Source organism: Antennarius striatus, chromosome 19, assembly GCF_040054535.1.
Source record: "Antennarius striatus isolate MH-2024 chromosome 19, ASM4005453v1, whole genome shotgun sequence".
Classification (NCBI taxonomy): domain Eukaryota; kingdom Metazoa; phylum Chordata; class Actinopteri; order Lophiiformes; family Antennariidae; genus Antennarius; species Antennarius striatus.
In genome coordinates, this window is record NC_090794.1 from 8,152,249 (window position 1) to 8,166,196 (window position 13,948).

Sequence of the window (13,948 nt, forward strand, 5' to 3'; positions counted from 1 at the left end):
TTGTATACAAAAAGACTGACAAACTGAACGTTGGCTCAGTGGCATATTGAGTTAAATGCTAATGCCAATATACAAACATTCAGGTGCTTAGAGCATGTTTATCATGCCAGCATTTTATATTTAGAACCAAGCAGAAGCTGCTTATGAGTTCATTTCATTTGAAAATACCTTCAGTTTAACTGATAATACTAGATACTGCATGCACAATCAAAAATAGCCACTTCTGGTAAGGCTAACTGAAAACTCTAAGGATCACTTTCTTAAAGACGAGATGACGAGATAATCATCTTCATTTAAGATACAGGGTTATAGCAATTTCTTGAAAAGCATTCATGCAACTCAAGTGTTTCCAGTGTATTATGCCGCACATATTAAAAAAAATATTGTAAAAGATTTTAAAATGTTTTTCAAAAATGACTTGAAATAAAAATGCTATTTATTCAACAGTAATTGTGTAGAAAGACTTGTGCCATTTTATTTTTGCTTTTATTCTCTAAACTCCCCATTTGTGCTCACACACACAGTCTGCTTTATGCGACATATCAGTCACTATCATAGAACGATCTCTTCCACAGCGTTATCTATCCCCCAGCTTCTCCACAGTCAATAAACCCCTCGATGAGGCTCGGAATTCCAAACTTACTCCCTATCTTTTCGCACCATATTTTCATTTCAGCGATTTACAAGCAAATCTCATTATTGCATCGACATGTTTTCAACCAACCAAAGCGAGATTTACTCTATTTTTTCCTGCACCTACACAGATCAGGAAACATGAGGAAACAGACGAGTGAAATAATGATCCCCTCAACTTCTTACCTGCATGAATTTGTTTTTACAAATCCCATTTAGCCTTGTTGCCAAGAAACAGAAAAATAAATACCTTTTGTGGATTAATATTTCCATGAAGTACTCACCCTGAGTTAGTATACAGTCTTTAATTTTGTGTCAAGAGGACAGTAACATGGAGTCATCCTTTGGGAAATGAAACGTAGTGACTCATAACAGCCCCCGATTCATCTAATCCTTGTACAGAGAGATTATATACTCAGATATTTGCAGACAAGCATCAAACCTTTCTCTCTAGAATACCATGTAGATGCATGTACACGCAAAAAAACACACATGGGTTAATGCGTGCTGGGGTTGCAGAACAGCATCACAGGATAGCATCACTGCTGAGCACAAACAAAATCAGCCGGCCCATTAAATGAAGCGTGACTCAGAAATTGTACGTAATTTCTTTCGATGGTGTCTCAACATGTTTTTAATTCATTTACATAACGATGACAATGATTCACAGAGGAGACTAACAGAAATCGGGCAGAAAAAGAACATATTGACTCTGTTGATCTCCTCATGAATTTTGACGTCAATGTTACAGTGAGGCAGAGAGCGGAAGGCCACCTTGAAGTGGCACCAGCACAGTGCCAGCTTAAAGTTGGCATGAAACAATTCCAAAAATGTAATTTGAATATTTATCCCCTTGTTCCCCACATGATCGCCAACATTTCAACTGCCTGAAGTCTTTTAAAAACACCTATGAAAGCATAGAAGTAAGAAACCCCATATGAAGAAGCCACGTTTAGGGGTATTTAAAAACAAAGAAAAAATCCCCTGCTTATCTTAATCCTACTAATGTGACACCTTGGGGTGACAGAGAGACAACAAACACACATGTGACACCTTGGGGTGACAGAGAGACAACAAACACACAGCATTGTCTCCAGCATCTTTCTTACGTGAGATGCAAAGGAACAGAAGATCTGGGAACACAATGGTATAGTTGCGAAATGGGTAGATGAATTTACCAGTGGTTTTAGAGGAAAAATCTTGTCCTGGAGTCTCAAAATACATGCTCATAAAAACCTGGTGGTGGGTTTGATCAAACCGTAGCAATTCCTGAGATGGAGAATAAGGAATTGCTGGAATCCTGGCAAGACCAAGGATGTCCCTGCGATTAGATTAGCTTATATGACAGAACTGCTACTGGAGATACTTAATCATTACTTTTTACTCCATTCACTGGATGACTTCATTTAAACTGATCTACATGACCATTTAGGCATGACATTTTAGCGAATCAAAAATCGGTCCTCACTTGAAAAGGACTATATCCAGAAACTCAACACACGTCACTGATTTATCAACCAACCACTTATCGCTGCTGAAGCATGTCAGAGAAAAATGGAGCTCAGATTACGAGGAATCCATTAGTTTACAAGTTACAAGGCCGAAACACCTCAGATGAAGAGGTTATTTATATGTCACTGCAGGGGGTTGTAATTATAATGCCAATCATCAGGACTTAGCAAAATGTTCAAAATTATCTCCATTTGAGAACTTGAGAACAAGTGTAGCATTCTATATGATTGCAATAGAGAGATGTTGATGTGAGATCTGAGATTGAACTGCTGGTAAAAATACATAAAGTAGCCAACAATCAACAACAATGGGAAAGCGTCATTCTACTGCATAAATCTGTCAGCAGACTTGTAATAACGGTCAGGCCGGTGCTCGCTTGGACATAAAACTATCAACTACCAGACACACTGTAGCAATAAAAGTTATCTAGAGGGGGCAGCCACTTAAACTTTGGAGGGGATGGATAAATTATTTTTCTGTTAGCACAATTAAACATGTACAAAACTGTAATTAAAGCACTATGTTTAATAACTGATGCATTTATAGGCTACCCACACCTCTGTGATGACGCCATCTCCCCAACCAGCCATTATGTGTGACCTATATCCAACTGACCTGTTACACATGCTTATTTATGGATTACAATCACAGCTAATTGCTGCCAGCATCCTGAGAAGTATGATCGACTCTGGCTTACAGCATTATACACTGCATGGATCAGTTACCAACGCCCGAATGATAGTCAGACACTGGTAAAAATAAAAACATAAAAAAATAAAAAAAACAGGCCACAGAGCGGACAATTTTTCACCAAAAAACCTAAACATGAAGCCATAAATGCTCTCAATTCCAGGGATTATAATATCATCTATGGATTAATATGACACATTATCTAAGAAAACAGGCATGTGATATTTGGATACTGTACAGTACAATGGTTGTAATAATAAACTGTGATTTACAACACATAAAAAAACCCTCCCCCGTTTATATTATTACTCCTCAGATTTAGAGGATGTGAGCCGAGGCGGATAAAAGTGAATGTCGGAAAAGCAAGCAGAAACGCTAGAGGGGTTGTATCTTTGCAAATGAAGGAACTGAAAAAAAAAATTCCCCCGAGTGGAGCCAAATCACTTTCATTTTACATCTCAGAAGAATTGGAACAAGTTAAACAGAGCAACACCACTAAGAAAGTGACGCCTAGCTGGAGATGGTTTTCACCTTGTGGTCATTAAATAATTATCTCATCTTGGGTTTAAAATCTCACCGAAGGATCTACTAACACTACTCGAGCATAAGGGTTCTCACATGGAAAGGCTTTTGAAGAATAATTCTCTTAAAATATGAATATTGTGGGTTCTGTGTATGTGAAAGCACATCTTGCATTTTGGATCTATTATTCATGCATTTGTTTGTGTCTTAGGTTTTGAAATTTGGCAAACTATAAATATATATATTTTTTGTAGCCTGTGTTTTATTGAAAGGTAACGGACTTTAAGGAGTATAAAGACAATTACACAGTGGATCAAAATAAAATAAAGATCATCATTTCCAAAATTAATAAATAGAACTCCGTATTTGTTTGCCCTTCTCTGTAATTCTCCAAAAGGCATTTGCTGCAATAGAAGTCTTCCCACCCAACCTTTTCTTCATTTTTTCTCCTCTCTGCCCTTTCCTGTTCCTTCCCTCTCACTGGGCTTTACTCGAACAAATCATTAGTAACACATACTGCTGTTTTTCACTTGGTGAGCTGGGCTAATTTTGACACACAATTATGCCTTATCTTTCTCTTGGTGTGTCCTTTCCCTCCTCCTTGCAGACTTTCTCTCTCTTTAAGCCCTGACCTCCCTCCTTTGCTCGATGCTGCTCACTGGTCCCTGCAATACATCACTGTAAAGGCTGCCTCTCTCTAGGGCATGCTGGGGGTGAAAGCTCTGCTGGACAGGGTTCGAACCGTGGCCACTGACCAATCTCTGTGCAAAGAAAGTGAACACTGAGCCCGATTCTGATTCTGTTTTCCAGGGAGAAACGGTATTGTGACTATGCTCTGATGTTCCCACCTTCTGTGCTGTTATTTGATGTCAGGTTTCAAATCTTTTTCCGTGTTCTTGCTCCATTTCATGATTTCTCATGGCAAGCTTCTGGATAGTGCAGCACAAAAAAAGGGAGGAGGGGGACAGATGCTTGTGACAATGTGCGGGCAGTAATGAGGGTCCTCACAACGGACAAATAATCATTAAGGCCTGAACACACAGCCCTTTTGCACACGTTCTCACAAAACAACTAGGGAGTAATGGGCTGGCAAAGGCCCCGAGCCAGTCTCACTGATGCACACACATTCCCCGCACACTGCATGGTGAATAATGAAGAGCGAGACCATCACCATGAAAGAATACAAACAGCCAAAATTATATTTCCCATGACATTTTTAAAATATACAATTACAACAAATACCCAGCCTGGATCAGGTGAATGAGCTCAGTATTACAGCGAAGAGAAAGTAAAAAATTTTTGCTGCAACTCATGAGCCATTTTGTCTCATGCCAGGCTGCCATATATGACATCCCAGTGTGCTCCCCAAGCCTGCCTCTATCAAGCACGCAAAGCCTTTCAAAAGCATTACTCTGCCGATGGGAGATACTTTTATTGCGGCCGACATTTCAATGAGAAGGAGGTTCAATTCGCCAAAGCGAGGGCGCGGAGGAGGGAAAACAAACCGAGATCGAGTGTAGGGGGGTTTACGTTGCCACAGAGACATTTTGAGAAGTGGGACAGCGGACAAAGCACGTGTTGAAGGGAATGGGGTTTGAAAATAGCCTTAGATCATACAGAGACGGTGCAGCTGCTAACGTGCGGTGCACGGTGTGCTGCACAAATGCAAAAGACAATGGGCTGAAGCATGAATATGCAGACAGAGATGAAGAAAAACATCCTCAACACACACATCAGCCTTAAAAAGTGCACTCAAGACTAAATCGGTGTCATTATGGATACTTTCAGCCCACGAGGATTGATTACAATTGATTAGGTCACCACAGGAAGTGCTAAGTCTTTATCTCTTGTGACTACAAATCAATCTATGAGCTTGCCTTGGTTAAGACAGCTGTCAGGCAGAGGAGAGACTCACAGCAAAGGAGATGTTAAATAAAATAGCATACGCAGAAGCCCTAATGCGTCTGAGGTTATTCACTACTTGTTCACTCTGCACTGCCTCATCCTGACCTTTGGAAATTGCACATTAAACTGAGGATGTGTGTTTTAGTTACAAGGATTAAAATTTTAATTTCTGCAAGGCAAGACAAAAGCAGTAACTTGTACAGTGCCTTGCGAAAGTTTTGTCCCCCCCAAGAACTTTCTGACATTTTCCTACATGTCAGGCTTCAAACTTGAAGATAAAAAACTGAAAATATTTTTCAAGAATCAACAACATGTGAGGCACGATCGTGAAGTGGAACCAAATTTATTCAACATTTTATATTGTGTTTACAAATAAAAACCTGAAAAGTATGACGTGCAAAAGTATAAGCCCCCTTTGAGTTAATACTTTGTACAACCTCCTTCACAGCCGCAAGTCTTTTTGGGTATGTTTCTATAAGTTTTGCACATCTTGAGACAAATATTTGCCCAGTCCTCCGTATCAAACAGCTCAAGTTCCTTAAGGTTAGATGGAGATTGTTTGTGCACAGCAATTTTCAGATCTTTCCACAGATGCTCTGTTGGATTGAGGTCTGGACTTTTGCTTGGCCATTCTAACACCTTTATATGGTTAGTTTTAAACCATTCCATTGTAGATTTGAATTTATGTTTTGGATTATTGTCCTTTTGGAAGGTGAACCACCGCCCCATCCTCAGGTCTTTTGCAGACTCAACAGATTTTCTGCCAGAATCGCCCTGTATTTGGCTCCATCCATCTTCCCATCAACTCTAATGATCTTCCCAGTCCCTGCTGAAGCAACCCCAGAGCATGATGGTGCCACTTCCATGTTTGACTTTGGGGATGGTGTTTTCAGGGTGATGTGCAGTGTTACTCTTACGCCAAACGTAACATTTTGCATTCAGCCCAAAAGCTCAATTTTGGTCTCATCTGACCAGAGCACCTTGCTCCTCATGTCATCTGTGTCTCCCGTGTGGCTTCTTGCAAACTCCAAATAGGCCTTTTTATGGTTTTCTTTCAGAAATGGCTTTCTCCTGCCACTCTACCATAAAGGCCAGATTTATGCAGAGTACGACTAATAGTTATCTTATGGACAGATTGTCCCACCTCAGTTGTGTATGTCTGCAGGTCATCCAACGTGATCATGGGCCTCTTGGTTGCTTCTCTGCTTAGTTTCCTCCTTGTTTGGGCTGAAAGTTTAGAGGGACGGCCAGGTCTTGGTAGGTTTGCAGTGGTTTTATGCTCTCTCCGTTTTGATATTATTGCTCGCACAGTGCTCCTGGAGATGTTTAAATATTGTTAAATCTTCTTGTATCCCATTCCTGCTTTGAACATTTCCACCACTTTATCCCGGACCCGCCTGGTGTGTTCTTTGGTTTTCATGACGCTGTTTGTTCTCCAGTGCTCCTTTCATAGACCTCTGAGACCATCACAGACCAGGTGCATTTAAACTCCCGCAAAAATCCAATAAGGACTGTTCAGACTACACACAAGATATGCGATCTGGATGGGCTAAAAATCGCATATAGGTGACTAGTCTGAACAAGGCCATAGTGATGTGTTTGACCCTGGTGTTCATCCTGGCCTGTCCTTGTCAGATGCTAACAGACAGTGAATCACAGTCCTGCAAATAAACACCTACAGAAAAAAAGGCAGACTCAGACACTCACTACTATGCATTTCCCTGTACCCTGCAAGTTCAAAATGGTGGGTTCGCAGACGATCAGCCCTCTGCTGTAATTGGGTCCCTTGTCACCCAGAAAATTCATGTCAGCATTGGTCATATGGGATAATCTAAATGGCATTAGTGTCCCACTTTATGTCTGTGGGTGTTACAGAGAGACACAGAGAGAAACAGTGCTATGGAAAGGAGAATAGGTTGGTAAGTCTGAGAACCAAAGAGGGAAGCTGCTTTAAATTATGTACAAGGCTGTCACTGTGCAACTAAGCAACAGCTGTACTCCAGCTGTGAAAATGACAACTGAACATGTAGTCTGGTTCAGTTTGCTAACTTTAGTGTCAAATGGTGTGTTCACACCAAATGCAAAGCAACATTTTGATCCAGCCTGATTATATTGCATGCACCAAAAAAAAATCACAATTTATTGTGTCATTTGAGGGGAAAACTTGTGTGTTGCAGAGTTGTTTGGAGAGAGAAAAACTACTGCTCTGCTGTGCAGGAAAGAGCTGGATGCAGAGCTGGACATGGACTAACCACTGGGACTCAGATCAGATTAATTTACTGATGGGAAGTGCTCTCAGAGCTGGCTTGTTCAACTTTTTGGATTAAAAGTGAACATTCTCACTTATCGACCCGTCTGTAGAAGCTAGGTTAACAGTTTACCTCTATTGTTGAGTTCTTGTGTACTGTAATGCTCACTGTTGACGGAGAAGGAACTGAGGTACTTTGTTAACCACAGGGGAGGAGATGGAAAATGAAAAGATTAGTGAGCGTAGAGTTCAATTAATTGTATTCTATATGAGCAATCTACTTAATTTTGGAGATTGGAGCTTCTGTTTTCGTGTGAGCATGACACAAGAGGTAAAGAAGATGTAAAAGGCTATCAGTGGTCTGGACCATGCCATGTCACCAATGTTTAACAAGCTGGAAACATTTGAAAACTCACCTCTATCATAGCTTTTCAATATGGAAAATTAACACAGCCAAAATGATGGTAACAGTAAACTGTTGAGAAGTACCTTAGTATAGGAAAATATTTGACTAATACTGATTTATCACAACTACAGCATTTTTTTATCTACCAGAAAGAACACTTAACAATAACATAATTTCCCTTTGGGATTAATGAATTATCCATCTATTTATCTAGCATATTTTTGCAATCGAATTCCGAATTTAAAAGCAATATATTGCCACTTAATTCTAGCGAGCCACCTACTAATTTTGATCATTGTGAATTTGTACATTTTGGAGAGTTTGGACACTTTTCTCCAGGTAACAGTTAGTATACAAGTTAAAAAAAGCTATGGACATGGTCAGTCCAATAATTCTGCCATGGCAGTTCTTAAATCTGAAATTATCTTTACTGTTGCCATTTTTTTTGCACTGTTACAACAAGCATCTCATGAGTAGTGCCTCTGAACATTATGGTATCTTTCCAGAAAACGCCTGAACAAGGTGTTGCATTTATAATAAAACGAATACAAGAAACGGGGTCTTGCTTAAGTATGTCAGAGTACTATTATGTGAAATTAATCAACAACCCTTGAGCAAGTCAGAATTACATATTCATGCAGGCCATTGATGTAATGAATATAAATGATGACCTTATGAAAGCTTACTTTTTCATATCATGTTTCCTCAAGTAGGTTGAAGATGAGCACTTTGATGGAAATTAAAGCTTAAACTAGTGAATTGTATTTTTAAATGTTAATGTCCATTTGTACCTTAAGAATGATTGCAAAGACATTGCAACAGATATTAGAAAGGAGGTAGAAATGATGACGTAGCTCTGCGGGGTTGCGTTGTAATCTATGTACTCTGAGGGAAGAGATTATCTCTCCACCCAGCTATAAATATACTTTATATATCATACTGTACGTGTGGTGAATAAACCCCAGCTGAAAGATGATGTAGATCATTATGGTACACACCATGTTCACTGGTGTGCATATACATTCAGAATTCAGAAGGGACGATAGGGGTGAAAATGTCACTCAAGCTACCCTGCTAGGCATTAGGGTAATTGACAAGCATCAACAGCACCTTGACACCAGCCAACAACAGTCAGGTAAGTTCTACCAGGGGAGCAGCACACAAAATTAACTCCTTAAAAGGAGCTGGCTATATCCAGGTAAATATAGAAAGATACTTCTGAGCAGCTGCTGCTCATATCCTAGTGAGGGAAGACCCTGCCACAGTGTCATAGAGTTTGCATCTCCATTAGTAGTACATAGCAAATGCTGGCAGGTGAAGCTGCACCCGCTGTTTGACATGTGTACTAGATTTTTTTGTGAACTAGTATGACATCCTGGACTGAGACAGTGGTCTGCCTAGACATACCTTTGCATACATACATGCAATTAGGTGGTAATTCTGTGGCCGCCTTGACCCACATGTATGACATGTCATGTACTTTATGCATGTATGTACAGTATATACATTTACCAGTAATAATGAATTGGGATGCCCTCATGTTTCTAGAATGATTTATTTATGGTCAACATTTGTCTATAAAAAGCAGACTAGCACAAAGTGGGAAATCCGGCCAACTCAAAGAAACTTCTCCAATGGTGATTCATATTCGATAAAGGTAAAGAATCTCAATGCACCAGTCTGTGCCTCAGACAACAATCAGGCCATTAAAGTTGTTTCTTTGATGACTCCTATTAGACAAGTGTCGGAAATCTGTACACAATGGCTGCAAACTCTGGGAGCAAGTTAGGAAAATCTACCGTGAAAATCTGTGAGGACCATCTGTAGGGGGTGATGAACTAGGAAACTGCTGACAAAATAATTACAGGCATCTAGCAATGAAGCTGAGAAAAACAAATAGCAGGCAGAGTGTGAAGCAAAGCGGGACTCTGACAGAATGAGCAGGGAGAGAGAGCCAAAAACTAGAGTTGAGAAGTTGATAATTATCATGAGGTGAACATTGAGCCCTGAAAAAGTGATTTTTCCTGGATTTAAACATTGTTCAACAACAATTTTTGGTCAGATTGTAAGTGTCACAAAATGAGTCATTACCAGCTTGTGAGTGTCTGATCTGCTAAGTTGGGATAAACACCCTCAGTAAAATTAGCACCAGAAAATGATGCAGACTGCACATACTACATAGAAAAAAATTAATCTGTTTACCTTCCAACAAGGAGCCCAGATTTTCACCAGGTGCAAAATGTTGGTGGCAAGGCACAGTACTTTGTGAATTGTATCTTGCACTTTCAATGAAGAAAACTTTCTATTCAGAATTCAGAAATCCTGCTGCATACACCATTTGACACAGAAGCAAGACCAACCATTGTTCAAAACGTCATTGATGAACAGATGAAAGAAGCACTCTCCTACACCAACTTTATAACTTGTGATTCATAACACTGTCAAGCAACTGAATTACATCGATCCACATTTACTAAAACAGACCGAACACTTCTTAAATGCTTTTCTGTCCTGATTTCAAGGTCAAGGATGCATTTTCAATGTAATCTCTTTGTTCAGCAATAACTCAAGTGTTATTTCAGAAAGTGTTATGCCTCCTGTCAGCACTGCTGAGAGAATGGCATTCTCAATCAGTTGGTAAATATAATTTGATTTGACTGAAAGAATGTTCTCCATCTAGAACACAATGTTCATATTCTACAGTGTATACTAAAGATGGTCAGTTAGACCAACTCTGGTTCCTTTTAAATTATGTGGGAGAGGATGTAATGTTGTCTTAATTACTGCTCAAACAAAGTCATGGAGTTAAACATTTAGCTTAATTTACATAATTCAAGGATATTTCACATGCATGAACGCCACTGGCAGAGGGCTAACAGGCGCAAAACAGCAGGGAGTGAGGCCCTTCATTGCTCAGGAGTGAGAGTGGACTGCCTGCTGATGGAAATTAAAATGTCAGAGGCAATTGCCTTTAAATGCCTTCACCTGATGAAAAACATCAGGGATGTTCGATGGCTCGACGTCTCTACCCGTCACAAAGCCCCTTCTAGACGTGGAAGTTTTTTTCTGCCTGCTGTCACAGTTAAAAACTTCAAGCTATCAAATTATGCTTTTTTATAAGACATAACTTAACTGTGTCCTGTACTTGCCTTACCTGCAAAAACCCAGAAATGGATTTAAACATGTTTTTACCAAAAAAAATTGTATTTATTTTTACAATGTGACAACAGAAAGCAGTAGGAGAAATGGCTTAAAGAAAAAACGATTTCAACTTCTTTGCAGAAAGACCAGAAAAATCAGTGACAGGTAACAATGATAAGCGAGACAAGCACGAAAACGTTGCAGAAGAAAACTGCGTTTACTCAAGACATATTCCTGCCCAAAACCCTGAAATTCAAGCAAGGTGTTAGGGGTATTGTTTGGGTGATTTGTATGTGTTGCCTGCACTCCTGAAATGTGTCTAAGAGCACGAGTTGATGGATGTGTCTGTAGCACTCAGGTTGTAAGGGCCAGGGTGGGTGCTGGGAAAGCTCTGACAGCCTCAAGGTTGCCCGCCTGGCACCAAAACAGATGGATGTTCCTCATCGTAACTGTCTGTAATGTGCTCAACTCAATCATTCCCTCCCTCTCTCATTCAATACAACATCTCTCTTGTGCCCTCGCTGAGGCAGCTTGCAGGAACTCTGGGACAAGTTGTATCCACAAACAACTGTGGAAGTCATGATTGTATTTATCACAGTAAGAGAACATCCAAAGTTTTCCTATGTGCAGGAGGAGGAATGTAACTGTGATGTCACAGAGCCATGAAAAATCTGTATCCCGGGGGTGCGCCATCAGGAGAGCCTAACCAAGCAAATCATTGGTCCCCAGAAACAAATCAGGGAAAAGGGCCAACAAAGAGCTGCCACTATTGGCTGGCTGGTGGGGGCCATTTTTTCTAATATCACGGCTATATATTTTAATTTTTTTAGACACCTCCACAGCTGAGATCATGAATATAGTACCTTTGACAGAGAACATACCTGTCTCGTCACATGTGAACTACTAACATGGTGTAACCTCATCCTATTTTAAAAAGTGTGTCTTCTTCTTTTCCTTTCGGCTTTTCCCTTCAGGGGTCGCCACAGCGAATCAATTTCCTCCATCTAGCCCTGTCCTTTGAATCCTCTTCTCTCACACCAACTACCTTCATGTCCTCTTTCACTACATCCATAAACCTCCTCTTTGGTCTTCCTCTAGGCCTCCTGCCTGGCAGTTTTTAAAAAGTATTTTAAAAAGTATGTCTTATCTATAAATCATCTGTTGTTTCCATTTTAGCTACAGGCATGCACATGTACGAACATGCTGCATATTTCACACTTTCTCATGCTCAACTTCTATTGCATGCATTCTACTGATTGACAGATGGTCTGGTAATGCTCTACGACATCTAGCAACAAACTCAATGAAGAATAGGAGCTACTAAACATGAATGCAAACACTATTAAAACATAGAAAATGTAATCCAAGCTACTTTCATGATAAAGGAAATGCTAAACCCTGAGGATACACACAATGAGTACTGGTGAGTGACGCTAACAAATCAAATGTGCACATTGCCTAAAATACAAAAACTAAAACAATACTTTGATTTGTTCAAATGTAAAGATTATATGACAATGATAAAAAAAAAGTGAATTTTAAAGTAAACTAGCTTAATGCAACAAAAATGAGTCAAAAATATTGACAACTGCACATTACCTGAACACACATGTGGAACAACACATCCTACAATTGTTATCCTTATACCTGCTTTACTTCCTTTTTTTTTCTGGCCGTGGGGCATTCAGGCTACAAAACACCATACTGTGTGTGTGTGTGTGTATATATATATATATATATATATATATATATATATATATATATATATATATATATATATATATATATATATATATATATATATATATATATATATATTTCAATTATGCAGCAGTTCTGAGCATGGCTGTGAGACATCCATTGACACACATATCACCCAGTGTTATCACAGAGACTCAATGTAGCGATAGGTAAGCATCATTAGCCTGATCGGCCTGTAGCTGCACAGTTTATTAGACCCCCACCCCCATCCCCCATACCCCCCAAGGGCTGGAGGTGTAGCTCTTGTTTCAATACAGATATCACAAAAAACAGGGAAGGGAATGATAAAGTGATAGAGAAGAAGAAAGATTATAAACCTTGGAGGGACACCTTTATGTTTGGCATCTTGTGTATGGGTGTGTTTGGGCCAGTTACACTTTGTTGATGGGAGGCAATTACACTTTTTTCCCTGAAGCAACATCTGCACAACAGGCACAGTTTCCTCAAAGCGGAAAACCTTCATCTTTTAAGACATACTCCTTTGTGCCAATACATCAGGTGGCTGTCAGATCTTTACGCTTTATGATTTCTGTTGTGAAAGCTTCCTGGTCATGTAATGTTTAAGCTGCATGGGTATTTCTGGTTAAGATAATCCTCTCTTTTTACAACAAAGACAGTCAGATGATTTCAAAGTGGGATTTTGGGACAGGTTGTGCCCTGAAGACAAATAATTCTCTTGGCCCACTTTTGGTCCATTTCTGATCTACCTGTGATATTTAAAGTCAAATGTTTTCATATTTCTTAGCCAAAAGGTTCTTTCACATTTCTTACATGTATTTAAAAAAATACCTGGAAAAAACACCTGTCCTCTTCTTCTCATTTGGAGATCACTATTCCAGGTTGATCTTGGCATCCCCCAACTTCACTGGCTGATTACATGGTGTTATACTGTTAAGATGCCACATCTATATCTGTATTCATCAATGTTCTCATTTCATTTGTGTGGATTTTTTCGTCTTTTACTTTTCCTCCTTTCTAGTTGAAGAAAACTGACTTTAAGGCCGATGCCTTGATTATTTATTTTCAAAAATACAATAAAAAATGGAGCATCTTGAGCATGTCATTTACAGAACCAGCTAGCATAACTTGAAAAATAAATGATGGACAGGTGGTTGAGGGGAAGGTTTGTT

At 39.6% G+C, this 13,948-nt stretch overlaps 1 protein-coding gene across 1 annotated transcript in view; it reads right to left on the bottom strand.

Moving 5' to 3' along the window:
* The window catches only part of LOC137613524 (neurexin-3b), a 253,579-nt gene that overhangs the window by 139,050 nt on the left and 100,581 nt on the right, over positions 1-13,948 (bottom strand). The window lies entirely within an intron of this gene.